Source organism: Pteropus alecto, unplaced genomic scaffold (assembly GCF_000325575.1).
Source record: "Pteropus alecto unplaced genomic scaffold, ASM32557v1 scaffold92, whole genome shotgun sequence".
NCBI classification, from domain to species: Eukaryota; Metazoa; Chordata; class Mammalia; order Chiroptera; family Pteropodidae; genus Pteropus; species Pteropus alecto.
The window spans coordinates 3,579,626-3,596,676 of record NW_006432447.1 but is presented as its reverse complement, the minus strand read 5'-3'; the positions used below and the strand labels follow the sequence as shown (position 1 = coordinate 3,596,676).

General features: G+C 36.0%; 1 protein-coding gene across 4 annotated transcripts in view; it reads right to left on the bottom strand.

Annotated features, from left to right (window-relative positions):
- The window catches only part of CEP70 (centrosomal protein 70), a 60,837-nt gene extending 45,296 nt beyond the window's left edge, over nt 1-15,541 (bottom strand). For 2 of the 4 annotated variants that reach the window (XM_006907200.3, XM_006907199.3), the window contains exons 1-3: nt 15,360-15,541; nt 13,461-13,528; nt 1,593-1,683 (exon numbers count right to left, since the gene is read on the bottom strand). The gene's annotated coding sequence lies outside the window, so the exon portion shown is untranslated. Of the gene's footprint in view, nt 1-1,592; nt 1,684-13,460; nt 13,529-14,893; nt 15,334-15,359 lie in introns of those variants that run through there. The other 2 variants (XM_006907198.3, XM_015585825.2) reach the window with 2 other exon arrangements.
- Nucleotides 15,542-17,051: the final 1,510 nt, after the last annotated feature.

The following is a 17,051-nucleotide window of genomic DNA, read 5'->3' as shown; positions in this document are numbered from 1 at the left end:
CCTTTTGGAACCTGCTTCCAAAAAACCCAGAGAATTGTGTCTGACCCAAAGTTACAGGCAGGCCAGTCTAACACTTCACTGGAATAACTCCAAGGGTGAACAAAGTGTCACTCTCTTAGGTAGCCTTTATTTCTAAGTAGATCAGAGGCTAGCAATAAAGAATTCTGTTTGACTGGTACACACAAAAGTTTATATGCAGTCTACCCTACCATTATCTGCTCTTGTTATCTAAGACTCTGTCATTCTACAGAAAAAAATTTCCTTGTTTGATATATAGGTATAATTCTTCTTTCCAGAGACACACATTCATTAGCATCATGGAATTTTAGAAGTTGAGAGGACCTTGGAAATTGTTTAATTTAAATCTCTGTTTAATAGCTGACAGGCAAGAGTGCAGGGAGAGCTGTACCAATACATCAGGTACTATAACCATCTGAGGCCCAGAGAGGTGAAATGATCTTCCCAGGATTGATTAGAAACAGGCCTCTTTGCTGCCAGTTTACCATGTCTTCCAAAGCACTCTTCTGCCCTTCTATAGAGATAGAGAAATCCAACTAACAATTTACTAGTCACCAAACATTAATTTTCAGCTAACCCTATTAACATGTTATAAATTCTTAAATTCTGCCATTTTTGCTGCTTCACATCATAGAGTCTTCTCGCCCTTTAAACTCTGCTCTCTTTCAACAACTCAATATGTTTGTCCCTCTTGCCCTCATTTTAAATAAAGATCCTTTTTGAAAATGTCGGCCAACTTCAGCTGCTACCACCTTTCAGCTAGTTTTTTTTTTTAACTTGTAATTAGAGAATTTTCAAAAATACACAAAAGGAGAGAGAGTATAATGAACTCATGCATTTATCAATCCAGATCCAATGATAACCAACATTCTTCCATTCTTGTATCATTTCTTCCTCACCCACTTATATTTCTTATATAGCACTAATATACTTTTTAAACATAAACTCAATAGCATTAGCATACTCAATAAAAATAACAATTCCTTACTGTCAGTTACTATCTAGTCCATATTCAATTTCCCCCAAATATCTCTGATCTTTTTAAAGGTTTACATATAGCATTCTTAAGTTCCTTTTAATCTGTAACACTCCCACTCCTACTCCCCCCTTTTTTAACACGTCATTTATTTGTTGAAGAAACAGGCCATTTGTCTTGCAGAATTACCCATATTTCAGATTTGGCTTATTGTATTGTCGTCATTTAACATATTTCTCCATCCCTTATATTTCTTGTAAACTAGTTACATCTAGAGGCTTTATTAAATTCAGGTTTAGTATTTTTTGGCAAGAATACTTCAGAGCCACTGGTGCTGTTTTCTTCCTACTGCATCATCATGAGGAGTCAGCCAGAGTTTTAAAGTGAAAAGAATATACCATATAGATCAGACAAATGGGAGAGGGAGGGTAGATATCAATGTAAGAGAATCCCTCAAAAGAACGTGAAGCCACATATTCTGGCAATCTTCCTAACAGCCATACAGGACTTCTTTCAAATCTTCAAAGTGTCATCTCCCTCCCAGTTCAAGGCCTAAGCACTCTTAACCTCTTCTTCACTTAGTTAACTCATACTTGACCTTCAGATCTCAGCTCGAATTTCTTTCTTCAGGGAAATCTCCCCTGATCCCATGACTAGATCAGGTCCTCTTGTTATATGCTCTTGTAGCACTGTAAAGAATAAAGTATAGAAATTTAGAGTTTGGAGTCAGGTGGCCTAAGTGACTACCAGCTTAACCGCTTATTAAACTGATTGACATGGACCAATTCATTAACATCTTTGAGCCTTGATTTCTTCATTTGTAAAAGAGAGAACACAGTAATAACACCACACCTCATAGGTTAAATCAGCAACATGTAGAAAATATTTAGTATAAGTGCCTGACACGTAGAAACTTATAGATAATTGGTAACTGTTGTCATATATAAATATGCTGAATGAAATGGATCTTACCTAATCACATCGTCATAAATTATCTTAGACTTTTCTACAAATTACTCAGCTAACTATCTAGTACAAGTTGTTTTACATAAATATGTCTAGGTAATAATAAATTCCATGAGATAAGTAGCCTACTTTTTGGTAAGGGTATAGTAGGCAATTCTGCCTCTAATGACAATGATAAAGAAAGCCAAATAAAATGTTAAAAAAATTTTCTTATAAGCATTAAAGAACTAACAAGATAATGAGGAATTACTAGCCTCCTCCCCACCTCCCCCCCAAAATAGAGAAGAATCCACTTTTTCCCTAAAGGCATTTGCCAACTCTAAAGAAAAAACTATGAGAATGAGTGCTAAAGAGAAAAGCCACCACCCATTTAAAATTGTTACCTGGGCTATTAACTATAACTCTCAGTGTAAGGGTGAATCAGAAGTAAACCACCTCTCCTATGAACTGAAACCTGGCTTTCCCTTCTCTATGTCATTCCAGTATCTCAAGAAGGTCCAAGTTAATAGTGCTCCAAGGACCTGGCAGAAGCAAATGATACCTTGGGAAAAAGGCCTCAAATTATGCCCACAAAAACTGTTTAAAGTACAATATCCAGAAAATAGTCAAAGATAACCAACTCATATAGGAAACAAAACATAAAGAGAACAAAAGCAATAGTCAAAAGAAACTAATCAACAAAGAAAGACTTCTGATGTTGTAATTATTTGGCACAGATTGTAAAATAACTGTTACAATGTTTGAAGAAATAAAAATAAAAACTTGAAACTTCTGACAGAGAACTATAAAAAAAAATAGAACAAAAAATTACAATAATTTAAATTAAGATCTTAAATCATAGGCTTAGAGCAGAAGAGGAAAGTAAATGAATTAGAAAGGAAGTTAGAAGAGACTACCCACCTTTTTAGTTCTCTATGCTGCATTCAGGAAAACACAGAAGAGATGCAACTTGGCATCCAAAATTATATAGGAAAGAATGGAGCAGAAGCAGCATTTGAAGATACAACTAAGAAGTTTTGAGAGCCAATGAAACACATAAATCCAAAGTCTAGAAGCCCAATGTAATAGTGCATTTGGATAAAGGGGGGGGGATCACACCTATCATATTAAAGTACAGAAAAACAAAGACATAGAAAAAATTTTCAAGCAGTTATAGAAAAAATGATTATCTTCCAAGGAATGACAATTGGAATGTCAGCTAACTTCTTAGCAGTAAGAATGAAGTTTATGCACAATAACAAAAATATATTAGCTGGGAGTAAGGTAAATAGAAAAACAAAGTGTTCTGATTTTATCTATAATCCAGGAGAAGGGTTAAGGATCTATTAACACTAGGCTTTTGTAAGTTAAGGATGCTTGAGAATTTCCAGGATAACAGCTAAAGAACAGAACACAAATGTGTAATTTCTTAACTCATAAAGGGGAGAAAGAAACCATGATGAATAAAAATGAATCCCAAAGGAGAGAAAAATAAACAGAGAACAAAGACAAAAACATGATAATACAGTAGACTTAAACCCACATCTGTCATTATATTAAATGTAAATGGATTAAATGTTCCAGTTAAAAAAGACTGTCGAGCTGAATTAAAAAAAAAACCAACTATATGTGGTTGAAGGAAAAAAGACATCTAAACCATTAAAAGTCCATAAAATATAAACATACAGAATAGTAAAAGTAAAAGAATAAAGAAAGGATTGATAGCTTGGGAACAGCACAGTTTAATCTCTCAATCTCTACATAAAAAGAGAAGCAACTAGGTAACGATGACAAAACCAAAGAACAATATTTATATCAAAACGTAAGGGTGTAGGGACAAATCACTAACAGCCAGAAGAACTTCCGGGTATCAGCATCTGTGCAGGAAGACAAAAAAAGCAATACACAATATCTAACAGTTATATGAACAAGAGGATTCCCAAATCATTGATATTTGATAATATTCACTTTTACACTAACATGAAAACAGCAGGTAAAACTGGAAGGGATTTTGCCCTCTCTTGCCATAAGAAGGACTAAAAATGTTGGAGACCTTTAACACTTAAAATTGACATGCTAGGGCTCCATGACAGGACCCACAATAAAAAGAAACTTCTGGAAATGGAATAAAAATTGAGCAAGGCAGAGACAAAGGAAGGGTAGGTTAAGATCAAAATGAGATGGGGAACAGAGCCAGGAATTCTCAGAAAACAAACTACCATATTTTCGAACAGTACACAAAAGCAACAGGAGAGGGAAGTCTGTGGGCCACGACAAACAAACAAACAACCAAAACCTTCCTCCAAATATCAGGATTCTGTGATCTGATCTCTGATTAATGTTTTTGATCTTGGAGGAGCAAAAAAGCAGGGGTAGTTACCACACCTACCCTCACTGCTATAAGCCCCTACCACTCCAGCTAAAGTGACTTCCAGGGGATTTAAAGGACTGTCATTCTTTTCTTTTTCCCCTTCACTTTTCCCTTTTCCTCCTTTTGAGAGCCAGACATTAAAGACTAGGACATTTAAAAGCAAATGCATACATGAAGAATGAAAAGTTACTGCACATGCCCAGGGAAATGTTCGCACTGAAAAAGACCTGAGAATACCTTAAGTTTACACCTCAGGCTGACCGTCAGGGCAGAGACAGCCTACAACAATTTAAAAAAGTAATAAATAAACAAAAATGAAACCCAGAAAACCTTGGTGAAGGAAAATATGACTTCCAGAGTTACCGCATTATTAGATTCAAATGTCCAGTTTTCAAAAAAAAAAAAAATAACGAGGCATACGAAGAATCAGGAAAGTATGGACATTTAAAGAAACAAAAAACAAAAAACAGAAACTGTCCTTGAAAAACAAAAAAGACCTGATGGCAGATCTATTAAACAAAGACTTTAAACCAATCATCTTAAAGATGCTCAAAGAACTAAAGGAAGATGTGAAGAAAGTCAAGAAAACAATATATGAACAAAACTGAAACATTAATAAAGAGATGGAAAACCTAAAAAGAAATCAAAAAGAAATTCTGGAGTTAAAAAATACAATAACTGAAATAAAAAATTCAATAGAGGCTCAAAGGCAAATTTGAGTGGACAAAAGAATCAGTAAATTTGAAGGTAGGACAATGGAATTTATTAAGTCTAAGGAAGGAAAGAAAAAAAATTGAAGAAAAGTGAACAGTGCCTAAATACCTGTGGGACACCATTAAGGAGGCCAACATACAAACTGGTAGTCCCAGAAGAGGAAAAGAGGGAGGCAGAAGGAATATTTTTTAAAATAATGGCTAAAAACTTCCCAAATCTTTTGAAAGACACAAATACACATATTCAAGAAGCTCACAGAACTCCAAGTAAGAACAACTCAGAGACATACACCAAGAAACTTATAATCAAACTTTTGAAAGACAAAGAGAATCTTGAAAGCAGCAAGCGAGAAGCAACACATCACATACAAGGCATACTCAATAAGATCACCAGCAGATTCCTCATCAGAAACTTTGCATGTCAGAATGTAATGGGAAAATATATTCAAAGTGCTAAAAGAAACTGTCAATCAAGAATCCTATATCTGGCAAAACTGTCCAGAAGTGAGGAAGAAATTAAGACATTCCCAGATAAACAAAAGCTGAGGGAGTTCATTACCATTAGATCTACAAAAAATGCTAAAGGGAATCCTGCAGGTTGAAATGAAGGGACAATGAACAGTAATTCAAAGCCATTATGAAAAATTAAGTATCTCAGTAAAGGTAAATGGCATGGTAAATAACATGGGCAATTATAAAAGCTAGTATTATTATGAGTTTGTAACTCCACTTTTTGTTTGCTACATAATTTAAGAGGCAGATAGATATTTTAATATTCGCAAAAGCGAATATTATTGTAACTTTGGTTTGTAATATCACATCTCATTCTCTACAAAATTTAAGAGGCTAATAATGCACTTAAAAGAATTATTAGTTTATGTTTTGGGATACACATGTATAAAAATATAATTGTGTGACCCTGCATGACATCAACGACTGAAAGGGGGGATGGAGCTATAAAGGAGAATTTTAATGTTATTTAGGTTAAGTTGTTATAAATTAAATTACAATATTTTAACTTTAGGATGTTAAATGTAATCCCTGTGATAACCACAAAGAAAATAATGATGGAATATATACAAAAAGAAATGAGAAAGGAATTTAAACATTTTACTACCAAAAAATCAAAGAAACACAAAAGAAGACAGTGATACAGGAAATGAGGAACAAAAAGAGGATATGAAAAATAGCAAAATGACAGAAAGAAGTCCCTATTTATCAGTAATTACTTTAAATGAAAATGGATTAAATTTTCAATAGATTGGCAGAGTGAATTTAAAAATATGATCCAACAATATGCTGTCTAAAATAGAATCACTTTAGATTGAAAGACATGAAGAGGTTAAAAGTAAAAGGACAGTAAAAGAAATTCATGGAAATAACCAAACGAGAACAAAGGTGGCTATATTAACATATGTTAATATATGTTAACATATAACATAACAAAATAGACTTTAAATCAAAAAAGGTTATAAGAGACAAAATAAGTACATTACATATTAGTAAAATGTTCAATACAGCAATAAGATTTAACGGTTATAAACATTTATGCACTTAACAGACCATCAAAACATATAAAGCAAAAATTGACAGAATTTAAGGAAGGAAGCTCTACAGTAATAGTTGGAGACTCTAATAACCACTCTCAATAATGGATAGAACAAGGAGACTGAAGATAAATAATAAAACAAAGGACTGGAAAAACACAATAAACCAACCAGATCTAACAGATATATATACAAAGAACACTCTACCCAACAACAGAATAGTCTTCTGAAGTGCACAAAAGACATTTTCCATGATAAACAACATGTTAGGCCAAAAACTAAGTCATGATAGATTTAAAAAGATATCACACAAAGTATATTCTCTGACCACGGTAATATAAAGGTAGATATCAATAACAAAAGTAAAACTGAAAAACTAATAAATTTATGGAAATTAAAATAATATACCTTTAAACGACCAATGAATCAAAGAAGAAATCACAAGGGAAATTAGAAAATATTTAGAGATTAATAAAAATGAAAACACAATATACCAAAACTTATTGGATGAGGAAAATTTAGTTATAACTGTTTACATTTAAAAATAAAATAAAATAAAATAAAGATCTCAAATTAATCACCTAATTTTAAAACTTATAGAATTGGAAAAAGAAAAAAAACTAAACCCAAAGCTAGTTAAAAAAGAAAAAAAAGGAAATAATAAAAATTAGAGCAGAGATAAGAATAAAGACTAAAAAAGCAACAGAGAAAAATCAATGAAATAAAAAGTTATTTGAAAAAAGATCAACAAAACTGACAAACCTTTAGCTAGGTTTTAGATAGAAAAAAAAGGTAGAAGACTAAAACCAGAAATGAAAGAGGGGACATTACTACCAATTATACAGATGAAAAATAAAAGAGAGTACTATAAACAACTGAATGCCAACAAATTAGATAACTAAGATGAAATGAACACATTTCTAGAAATACAAAGCCTACCAAGACTAAATTACAAAGAAATAAGAAATCTGACTAGACCTATACCTAGTAAGGAGACTGAATCAGTTATCAAAACTCTCCCAACAAAGAAAAACCTTGGACCTGGTGGCTTCACTGAGGAATTCTGACAAATGTTTAAAGAAAAACTAACACCAATCATTCTCAAAATTTTCCAAAAATTGAAGAGAAGGAAAAATTCCTAACTCATTTTTGGAGGCCAGCATTACCCTAATATGAAAGTCAGACAAAGACAAAAAAAAAAAAAAAAAAAGAAAACTAATCCTTACATTCTGCTGAACATTGATGCAAGAATCCTCAATAAAACACTAGTAAACCAAATTCAGCAGCATAATGAAAGGCTTATACACCATGACCAAACAGGAGTTATTCCTGGAATGTAAGAATAGTTCAACATATGAAAAATGATCAATGTAATACACTAAATTAATGAAATAAAGAAAAAATCATCTCAACTGATGTGGAAAAATCATTAGACAAAATCCAACAATCTTTCTTAATAAAAACACTCAACGAACTAGGAATAGAAGAAAACTACCTCAACATAATAAAAGCTATATGTGAATAACCCACAGTGAACACCATACTCAATGGTGAAAGACTGAAAGCTTTTCCTCTAAGATCCAGAATAAGGCAAGGATGTTCATATTTGCCGCTTCTGTTCTAATTTTCTAGTCAAACCAATTAAGCAAGAAAGAGAAATAAAAGGCACCCAAATTGGGAAGGAAGAAGTAAAACTATCTGTTTGCAGATGGTATGATCTTATATGTAAAAAATCCTAATTACACACACACACACACACACACACTACCTACCTACCTGTTGGAACTAATAAATTCATCGAAGTAGCAGGATACAAAGTCAACATACTAATATCAATTGCATTTCTATACATTAACAATAAACAATCCCAAAAGGAAATTAAGAAAATTCCATTTACGATAGGCTCAAAAAATAAAATGTATAGAAATAAACTTAACCAAGGAGGTGAAAGATTTCTACAATGAAGACTACAGTACCCCCCCCCATCCCCTATGCTTATCTGCTGGGGATATGTTCCAAGACCCTGCTCCCCATGAACGCCTGAATCTGCGGATAGTACTGAACCCTACATATACTGTTTTTTCCTACACATACATACCTACAGTAACTTTAATTTATAAATTAGGCAAAGAGATTAAGAACAATAATAATATAGGACAATTTTAACAATATACTGTAAAATTAGAAAGCCACATGCAAAAGAATGAAACTAGACCGCTATTTGTTACCATATACACAAAAAAATTAACTCCAAATGGATCAAAGACCTAAATATAAGACCCGAAACAATAAAATGCATAGAAGAAAACATAGGTACTAAACTTATGGACCTTGGTGTTAGATAGGATTTTATAAATTTGACCTTAAAGGCAAGGGAAGTAAAATCAAAAATAAATAAATGGGACTATATCAAACTAAAAAGTTTCTGCACATCAAAAGAAACCATCGACAAAACAAAGAAGCAACCAACCAAATGGAAAGAGATATTTGCAAATAACATCTCTGATAAGGGGCTAATATTCAAAATATATAAAGAACTCAACTCAACAACAAAAGACAATCCAATTAAAAATGGGCAGAGAGTCTAAACAGATACTTCTCCCAAGAAGACATACAAATGGCCAACAGATATATGAAAAAATGCTCAACTTCACTATTAGGGAAATGCAAATCAAAACCAAAATGAGATACCTTACACCTGTAAGAATGGCTATTATCAACAAGACAAGCAGTAAGTAAGTAACAAGTGTTGGAGAGGTTGTGGGGAGAAGAGGAACCTGCATACATCGCTGATGGGAATGTAAATTGGAATAGCCGCTATGGAAAACAGCATAGAGGGTCCTCAAAAAATTAAAAATAGAATTACATATGACCCAGCAAGCCATCTTCTGGGTATCTACCCGAAAAATTTGAAAACATTTATTTGTAAAGATAGATGTATCCCTATGTTCATTTGCAGCACTATTCACGGTGGCCAAGAAATGAAAACAACCAAAGTGTCCATCAATAGATGATTGCATAAAGAAGATATGGTACACATATATACTGGAATGTCACAAGAAAAGATAAAATAATGCCATTCGTGACAACATGGATGGATCTTAAGAATATCAGGCTAATTGAAATAAGACAGACAGAAAAAGAACCATATGATTTCACTCATACGTGGGATATAAAACTGAAAGCAATAAATTATTAAGACAAACAAAAACTCATAGACACGAACAGTATAATGTTCAGCAGAGGGAAAGGAGGGAGAAAGAAGGTAAAAAAGGGTAAAGGGGATCTAATACATGATGACAGAAGGAGATTTGACTTTGGGTGGTGAACACAATGCAAACTACAGATGATGTATTCTAGAACTGTACACTTGAAACCTATATAATTTTATTAACCAATGTCATCCCAATAGATTTAATTAAAACATAAAAAAAAGAAAGGGAGGAAAAAAACAATATACTATAATAAAAGTTATGTGAATGTGGTCTCACTTAAATTATCTTATTCCTTAAATTACTATACTCACCCTTCCTCTTGTGATAATGTGAAATGATATAATACCTACATGATGAAATGACATGAAGTGAATGACATAGGTATTGAGACAGTTAGGCTATTAGAAGGGTTATCTGAATACAAATACTGTTAAACTGGGACAATCGATCTGATAACCAAGATGGTTACTAGGTGACAAACAGGCAAGTAGCATATAAAGTATGGATAAACTGGACAAAGGGATGAGTCACATCCCAGAGGGGACAGAGCAGGACAAAACAAGATTTAATCATGCTCAAATAGACAGCAATTTAAAACTTATGAATTGTTTGTTTATAGAATTCTCCATTTAATATTTTCGAACCACAGTTGAGCATGGGTAACTAAAACTGTGGAAAGCGAAACTATGGATAAAGGGAGATTACTGTACAAAATATGTTCAAAGAAATTAAAAAGACATTAATAAATCATTATACATCCTATGTTCCTGGATTGGAAGACTTAATATTATGTCAGTACTACCCAAACCAATCTATAGATTCAATGCTATCCCTACCAAAACCCCAGTGACATTTTTTGCAGACATAAAAAGCCATCCTAAAATACATATTGAATCTCAAGGGACCCTAGATAGCCAAGACAATCTTGAAAAAGAAGAATAAAGCTGGAGGACTCACACTTTCTGATTTCAAAACTCACTGCAAAACTATAGAAATCAAAAAAGTTGAAACTGGCATAAAGACAGACATGAAGACCAATGGAGTTGAACAAACAGCCCAGAAATAATTCCCTGCATAGATTGTCAAATGATATTCAACAAGAGTGCCAAAATCATTCAATGGGAAAAGGACAGTCTCTTCAATAAGTAGTGCTGAGAAAACTGGATATCCATATGTAAAAGAATGACGTTAGACCCTTACCCAACACCATATACAAAAATTAACTCAAAATGAATCAAAGACCTAAATATAAAAGCCAAAACTACAAAACTCTTAGAAGAAAACATAGGGTAAAAGCATTATGACACTGGATTTGGTGCTGATTTCTTGGCTATGACACCAAACAAAAAGGCAATAAAAGAAAAAAATAAATTGAATTTCAGGAAAATTAAAAACTTTGTGCACCAAAAGATACCATCCACAGAGTAAAAGGCAACCCACAGAATAAAAGAAAATACTTGTAAATCATATATTTGATATGAGATTAATATCCAGAATATATAGAGAACTCCTAAAACTCCACAGCAACAAAAAAACAATCCGATTAAAAAATGGGCAAAGAACCTGAATAGACATTTCTCTAAAGAAAATACAAAAATGGCCAATAAATTCATGAATTAGGTAAATTCAAATCAAAACTACAATGAGATACCACTTCACATCCATTTGGATGGCAACTACCAAAAACAACAACAACAACAACAACAACAAAAGTAACAAGTGTTGGCACAGATGTAGAGAAAGGGGAACCCTTGTGTACTGCCAGTGGGAATGCAAAATGGTATAGCCTCTGTAAAAAGCAGCATAGTGATTCTTCAAAAAATTAAATGTGGAATTACCACATGATCCAGCAATTCTATTTCTGGGTATATACTCAAAGAATTGAAAGCAGGGTCTCCAAGAAATATTTGTACATCCATGTTCACAGCAGTTTTATACACAATAGCAAAACTGTATTAGCAAATCAAGTGTCTACTGACAGACGAATGGATAAGCAAAATGTGGTATTAGCCACACAATGGAATGTCATCAGCCTTGAAGAGGAAGTAAGTTGACATATGCTACAACAGGGGTGAACTTTGAGGACATCGGCCAGTCACAATAAGATAAATGTTGTATGATTCCACTTATATGATGTGCTCAGAGTAATCAAAGTCATAGAAACAAAGTAGTATGGTGGTTGCCAGGGCCTTGGGGAAATGGGACTATATCAAACTAAAATGGCAAGTTACTGTTTAACAGGTATGAGATGATTCCACTTATATGATGTGCTCAGAGTAATCAAAATCATAGAAACAAAGTAGAATGGTGGTTGCCAGGGCCTTGGGGAAATGGCAAGTTACTGTTTAACAGGTATGAGATTCAGAAAGACAAAAACAATGACAAATTATGCCCCTCCTATGGTCTTGCACACCATCGCCGAGAGAATCTGAGTCTGATCCAGCCTGGAATCCAGCCACCAATGTGCAGAAATGACTCAAGACAGAGGAACATATTAAACTGTACATGATTATACAATCAGCAAAATCCAGGCTATAGAATATACAGGTCAAATGACTCAGATAAAGGAACAGAGAGAGAATATACAGATTGAGATTTTCGTTTGTTTGTTTTTAATAGGCAAAACTACATCATAATGTCTAGGATTATGTATTTGTGAAAAAACTTTTTTAAACACAATGAAGCAATTATTACTTCAGAAGAATGGCTACTAATGGGAGTACAGAATTAACTGTGATTGGGTGGGGCAATGGAGCAGCTCTGGCATGCTAGCACGGTTCTATACCCTGACCTGGGGGGTATACATTTGGTATGTGTGTTCTTTTCTGTTTGATTTCAAAATAAAGATTCATTTTACAATGAAGATGTTGTTAAATAACAATAAAAACAAAAGTAAAGGAAATACTAACCAAAAAAAAAGCTGGTATAGCTCTGTAGCCAGCTTGTCTGGGTTAGAACTGTGAATTCTGCCACACAGTCAGAAAAATACTATCTCTGTGCCTCAATTTCCTTATCATAAAATAAGGATAATAAAAGCTTTTAGCTCACAGGGTTGTTGTAATATACAAGCATACCTCAGAGTTATTGTGGGTTTGGTTCCAGATCACTGCAATAAAGTGAGTCACAAATTTTTGGTTCCTAGAGCATATAAATGTTTATACTATACTGTAGTCTATTAAATGTGCAATAGCATCATGTCTAAAAAACAATGCACATACTTTAGTTTAAAAAAAATTTTATTGCTAAAAAAATAAATGCTAACCATCATCTGAGCCTTCAGCAAGTTGTAATCGTTTTGTCTATGAAGGGTCTTACCTTCAACTTGTAGAGAATGCAGTATCTGCAAAGCACAGTAAAGTGAAGCACAATAAAATGAGGTATGCTTATAGAAAGGAAATAGAATAGTGCCTGGCACACAGCAAGACAGAAGGTGATTAGAGTTGGTGACCAGCTATCTGTGATATCTTAAATAGTTACTTAGTCTCTCTGGGTTTCAGTTTCCTTAACTGAATTTAAAATAACTACATGATAGGATTACCAGAAGGTCAAAAGGAAATATAATGTACCTAGTCGTCAATAAATAATAGAGCCTTTCCATAACCTTCCAACATCCAGAGAGTCATTTGCCACATCAGACACAGCTTAGTCATAGCACATTCCTCTTGCACTTTTTACCTGTCATCCAAGTTGATCTCAATGAAATGATCACCCAGTGAATCTCACGTCTGAAACTGGATCTTCATCTAGGTTTCAAAAAAATAAACACAGAAAATCTTAAAATGTTTAACCTCACAGTAAGAATGGTCTTGTGTTATTCCCAGAGCAGGCATCCGTGGTACCAGTAACCACTGAAATGAAGCTGGAAAAACTGAAGTAACTAATGGACTCCAATGCTCAACACTGGAGTCCCTATTTTTTCTCCCTTCTTAACCTTCCTCTCCCTGCTGGGGGTCCAAATCTATCATTGTCTAACATCAATTCTGACTTCTAGCTCCAAAGGTAGAATATTCTCATTTGCAAGGATACTAAAGAGGAGCATTCTCAGAGAGACAAATACCACTGAACACAAAAGGCAAAGGCAGAAGAAAACTGTCTCAATTCCACCTGTAACCAAGCCCTCCTTTTTAGAGGTCCGCACTATGAAATTAAAGTGCCAATAGTTTGTAGCAGACTTTCCCCATTCAGGCTGTGACAGGAAACAGCTGGAACTTTGAGTCTCAAGAAGGTGAAACCAAAGGCTAGCCAAGGCAGAAGCTATAGCTTTTAGCAGTGTCATAACACCCTTAAAGACTGTGAGAACAGGGGCTGCAAGTTAGGAATTTGTACTTGGCATAGAAAGCCAAATGCAATGAAGCAAAACAGCTATATCTTCCAGCACTGTCCGGGTATGAAGCCCCTGTAACATGCACTATACATTAAAATGTAATTATTTTTCACTTTTGGGGAGAACGCTGGAAATAACAAACTATGGCAAGAAACTGTTCTTTCTCAAGTGAGTTACATTAAAATCTGTAACTAGCTTTTTCAAAAGCATATATTTCACATTCTTGCAGTTAATGGAACATGCAATGTTTTCAAAGTCTCTACTGTCTATTAAAGGCAAAAGCTCTATTCTAAAAATATACCAACATACTGTTAATGGTCCTAAAAAGAATTGAATCTACTACAAAGACATGGAGTTAGGACTGGATATCATCTCGACCAAATCATTCTGCCCCAGCAGAGGTTATATAAAGGGGCCAGAATACACCTCTCCCCCAAGGTGGGGCAGAAACTAAGGCAAAAGCCCTAGTCGGACTTCTTCCCCAAGGTGGGGCGGGGGAGGCCCAGGTCTACTCCGCATACTGAAAGTGAAAAACTCATGCAAAGGACTGAAGCCAATATGGGTAATACCTGCACAGTGTTTAATATTATCAAGAAAATAAAGTGGTAGTAGAAACCCCTTTCTGATTGGTCTCTATGTTACGAGTCTTTTAGCCTTCTGACATTTCCACCTCGGTGATTTTCTTAATAGAATCAAATTAGACTGTATCAAATCAAAGGCCCCCGAATCTGGAATGAGCCTAATAAACAAGAGAAAGGGATACCACCAACCCCTTCGCACATACCACTACAGTTTTGCTCTGAGTCCTCACTAGCCAAGCAATCTTCTCAGACTCGTTGACACAGACAAGTGGAGCGGGGGCAGCTCTGGCCGACTCTTGCGGATGGAGTAATTATCTACAACTTATCCAGAATCCAGTCTGCACTGGACAATTCTAAGCTTTACACTTACTGCCCCATTTCATCTTCTTGCAAGGAAAGAATTATCAGCTGTATTCTATAAATGAAGAAACTGAGGCGCTAAGACGTTACTTAAGATGCCAAAGAACACAAAGGGCGGGGAGTCAGGGCTCGAACCAGGTTTATCAGGTCCCCAGTCCTAACACTGGGATTTTTAATTGGCGCGAACCCGTCCCAGGCTGCTGCTCTCTGGGGGCCCCCAGGGATCAGCTTGACCACTTGCAGGGCCAAGGTCATTTTCGGGGACTGGCGCTCTACCCAACGCCTTTGTGAAGCCCAAGGGACCCTCACCTTCCTCAGCCGCCGCCTCCCACCAGCAGCGAGCCCAGCCCTGCCGGCTCAGCAGCCTCGGGCCCCGCCTCCGCGACCGTTACCGCGCAGTGGGAGGCAGACCAATCAATCGAGCTCGAGCGCGTCGAAGGGACTCGATCGGCTCCGCTTCCGCTGAAGGCCCAGAGCGATTTTCTCCGGTCGCACGGGAGGCTGGGACGGCCCTGAGCCTTCTGGTTGGCTCCGCTGCTGTGGGCGGGGCTTACCAGTAACTCAGACGCGAGCGTGCTTTGCTGGTTTGGCCTCTGCGCCTGCGCACTTCCATCGCACTTGCAACTCGCTCTGGCTTCGCATTGTTATATCGCTCTGCTGGAGCTTCAATTGACCGGAAGACTTCAGAAAAACGCCAGTGGAGGCGGAGGTGGGAGAGCGGCGCGAGCCTCGTGGCCAACGCAGGCTGCCCGCCCCACATACATACACATGCCATGACTGTGAGCTATTGCTGCGGCGCCGGACAGCTGTTCTGCATGATTGAGACTTGGTTGAGCTCTGCAGCGCCTGACATTTGGATGACTCTGATAAGTGTTTGTTGATAACATTTTATCCTTCTATTCAACATTGTCTAGATCTCCACAAAGTGTCAAGCCCTACACTGGGGTCCAGAAATGCAGAGGTGGCTGACTGAAGACGCTCAAGGTCTAGTTAGGGAGATGGGGATATACTTTGAAATTAAGATACAGTGTGATATCATGACCAGAGAAGGGTAAACGGCACATTTTTTTTAAGGATTACCTAGATCTGTCACTAGACCAGTGGGTCTCAACCCTCAACATTAGAATCACCTGGAGGGCCTTGAAAACTTGATGCTCAGGCCCCAAACCAATTTAATCAGAATCTCTAGGGTCGGACCAAAGGTCAGTTTGTAAAGCTGCCCCAGGTGATTCCACTGTGCAACCAAGCTTGAGAACTGTAAACCTAAAGGAATACTTAAGAAGAATGATTCTGAATGATGAAAAAGAGTTCTCCAGCAATACAGGGAGAGAAGGTATTTAGAGAAAACTTCAAGTGCAAATTAAATAATAACTCCAACAGAGCACATTATTATAATGCCTAGTTCAAAAGTGCTCAGTAAACCTTGTTTTTTGTTGTTGTTACAGCTCACATCTGCCATCCCCAGAAACCTAACTCCCAGATGATTTATAAATATAATGGAACTTACTGAAGGCTTCTTGAGAAAGGTGAGTGTGTTGCATCATTGAAGAAGCAGAGGAGGAAAGCCTTAGGAGGTGTGCTAAGGAGCTGGGACTTTATCCAGGAGGCGATATGGAACTACGGACAAGTTTTCAAAGGGGGTATAAAATGGAAAGGTTTTTGTTTGGGTGCCTTCAAGTCTAATTTTTTTGCATTCTGATATACAGGTAAAAACTATAAAAACAGCTCTGCAGTGTACAAATATGATCGCTTTTTTTTTTTCCAAAAAAGGTTATCAGCTCAATCCTCTATTTCTCAGTTTAATAAGTTGATGATATACAAATAGGGCCCCTGCCACCATTTTCAAAAAACTCATAGGGGATTAAGTTATCCAAAAATTCCTAAGGGAAAATACAACTTCCTTACACCAGAAAGGGAGGCTGGGCGTCATCGGCCCACTATTGTCATTGCAACTTACAGCCACATGGCGTCGCTCTTGACAACCTGTATTTTCCAACTGGT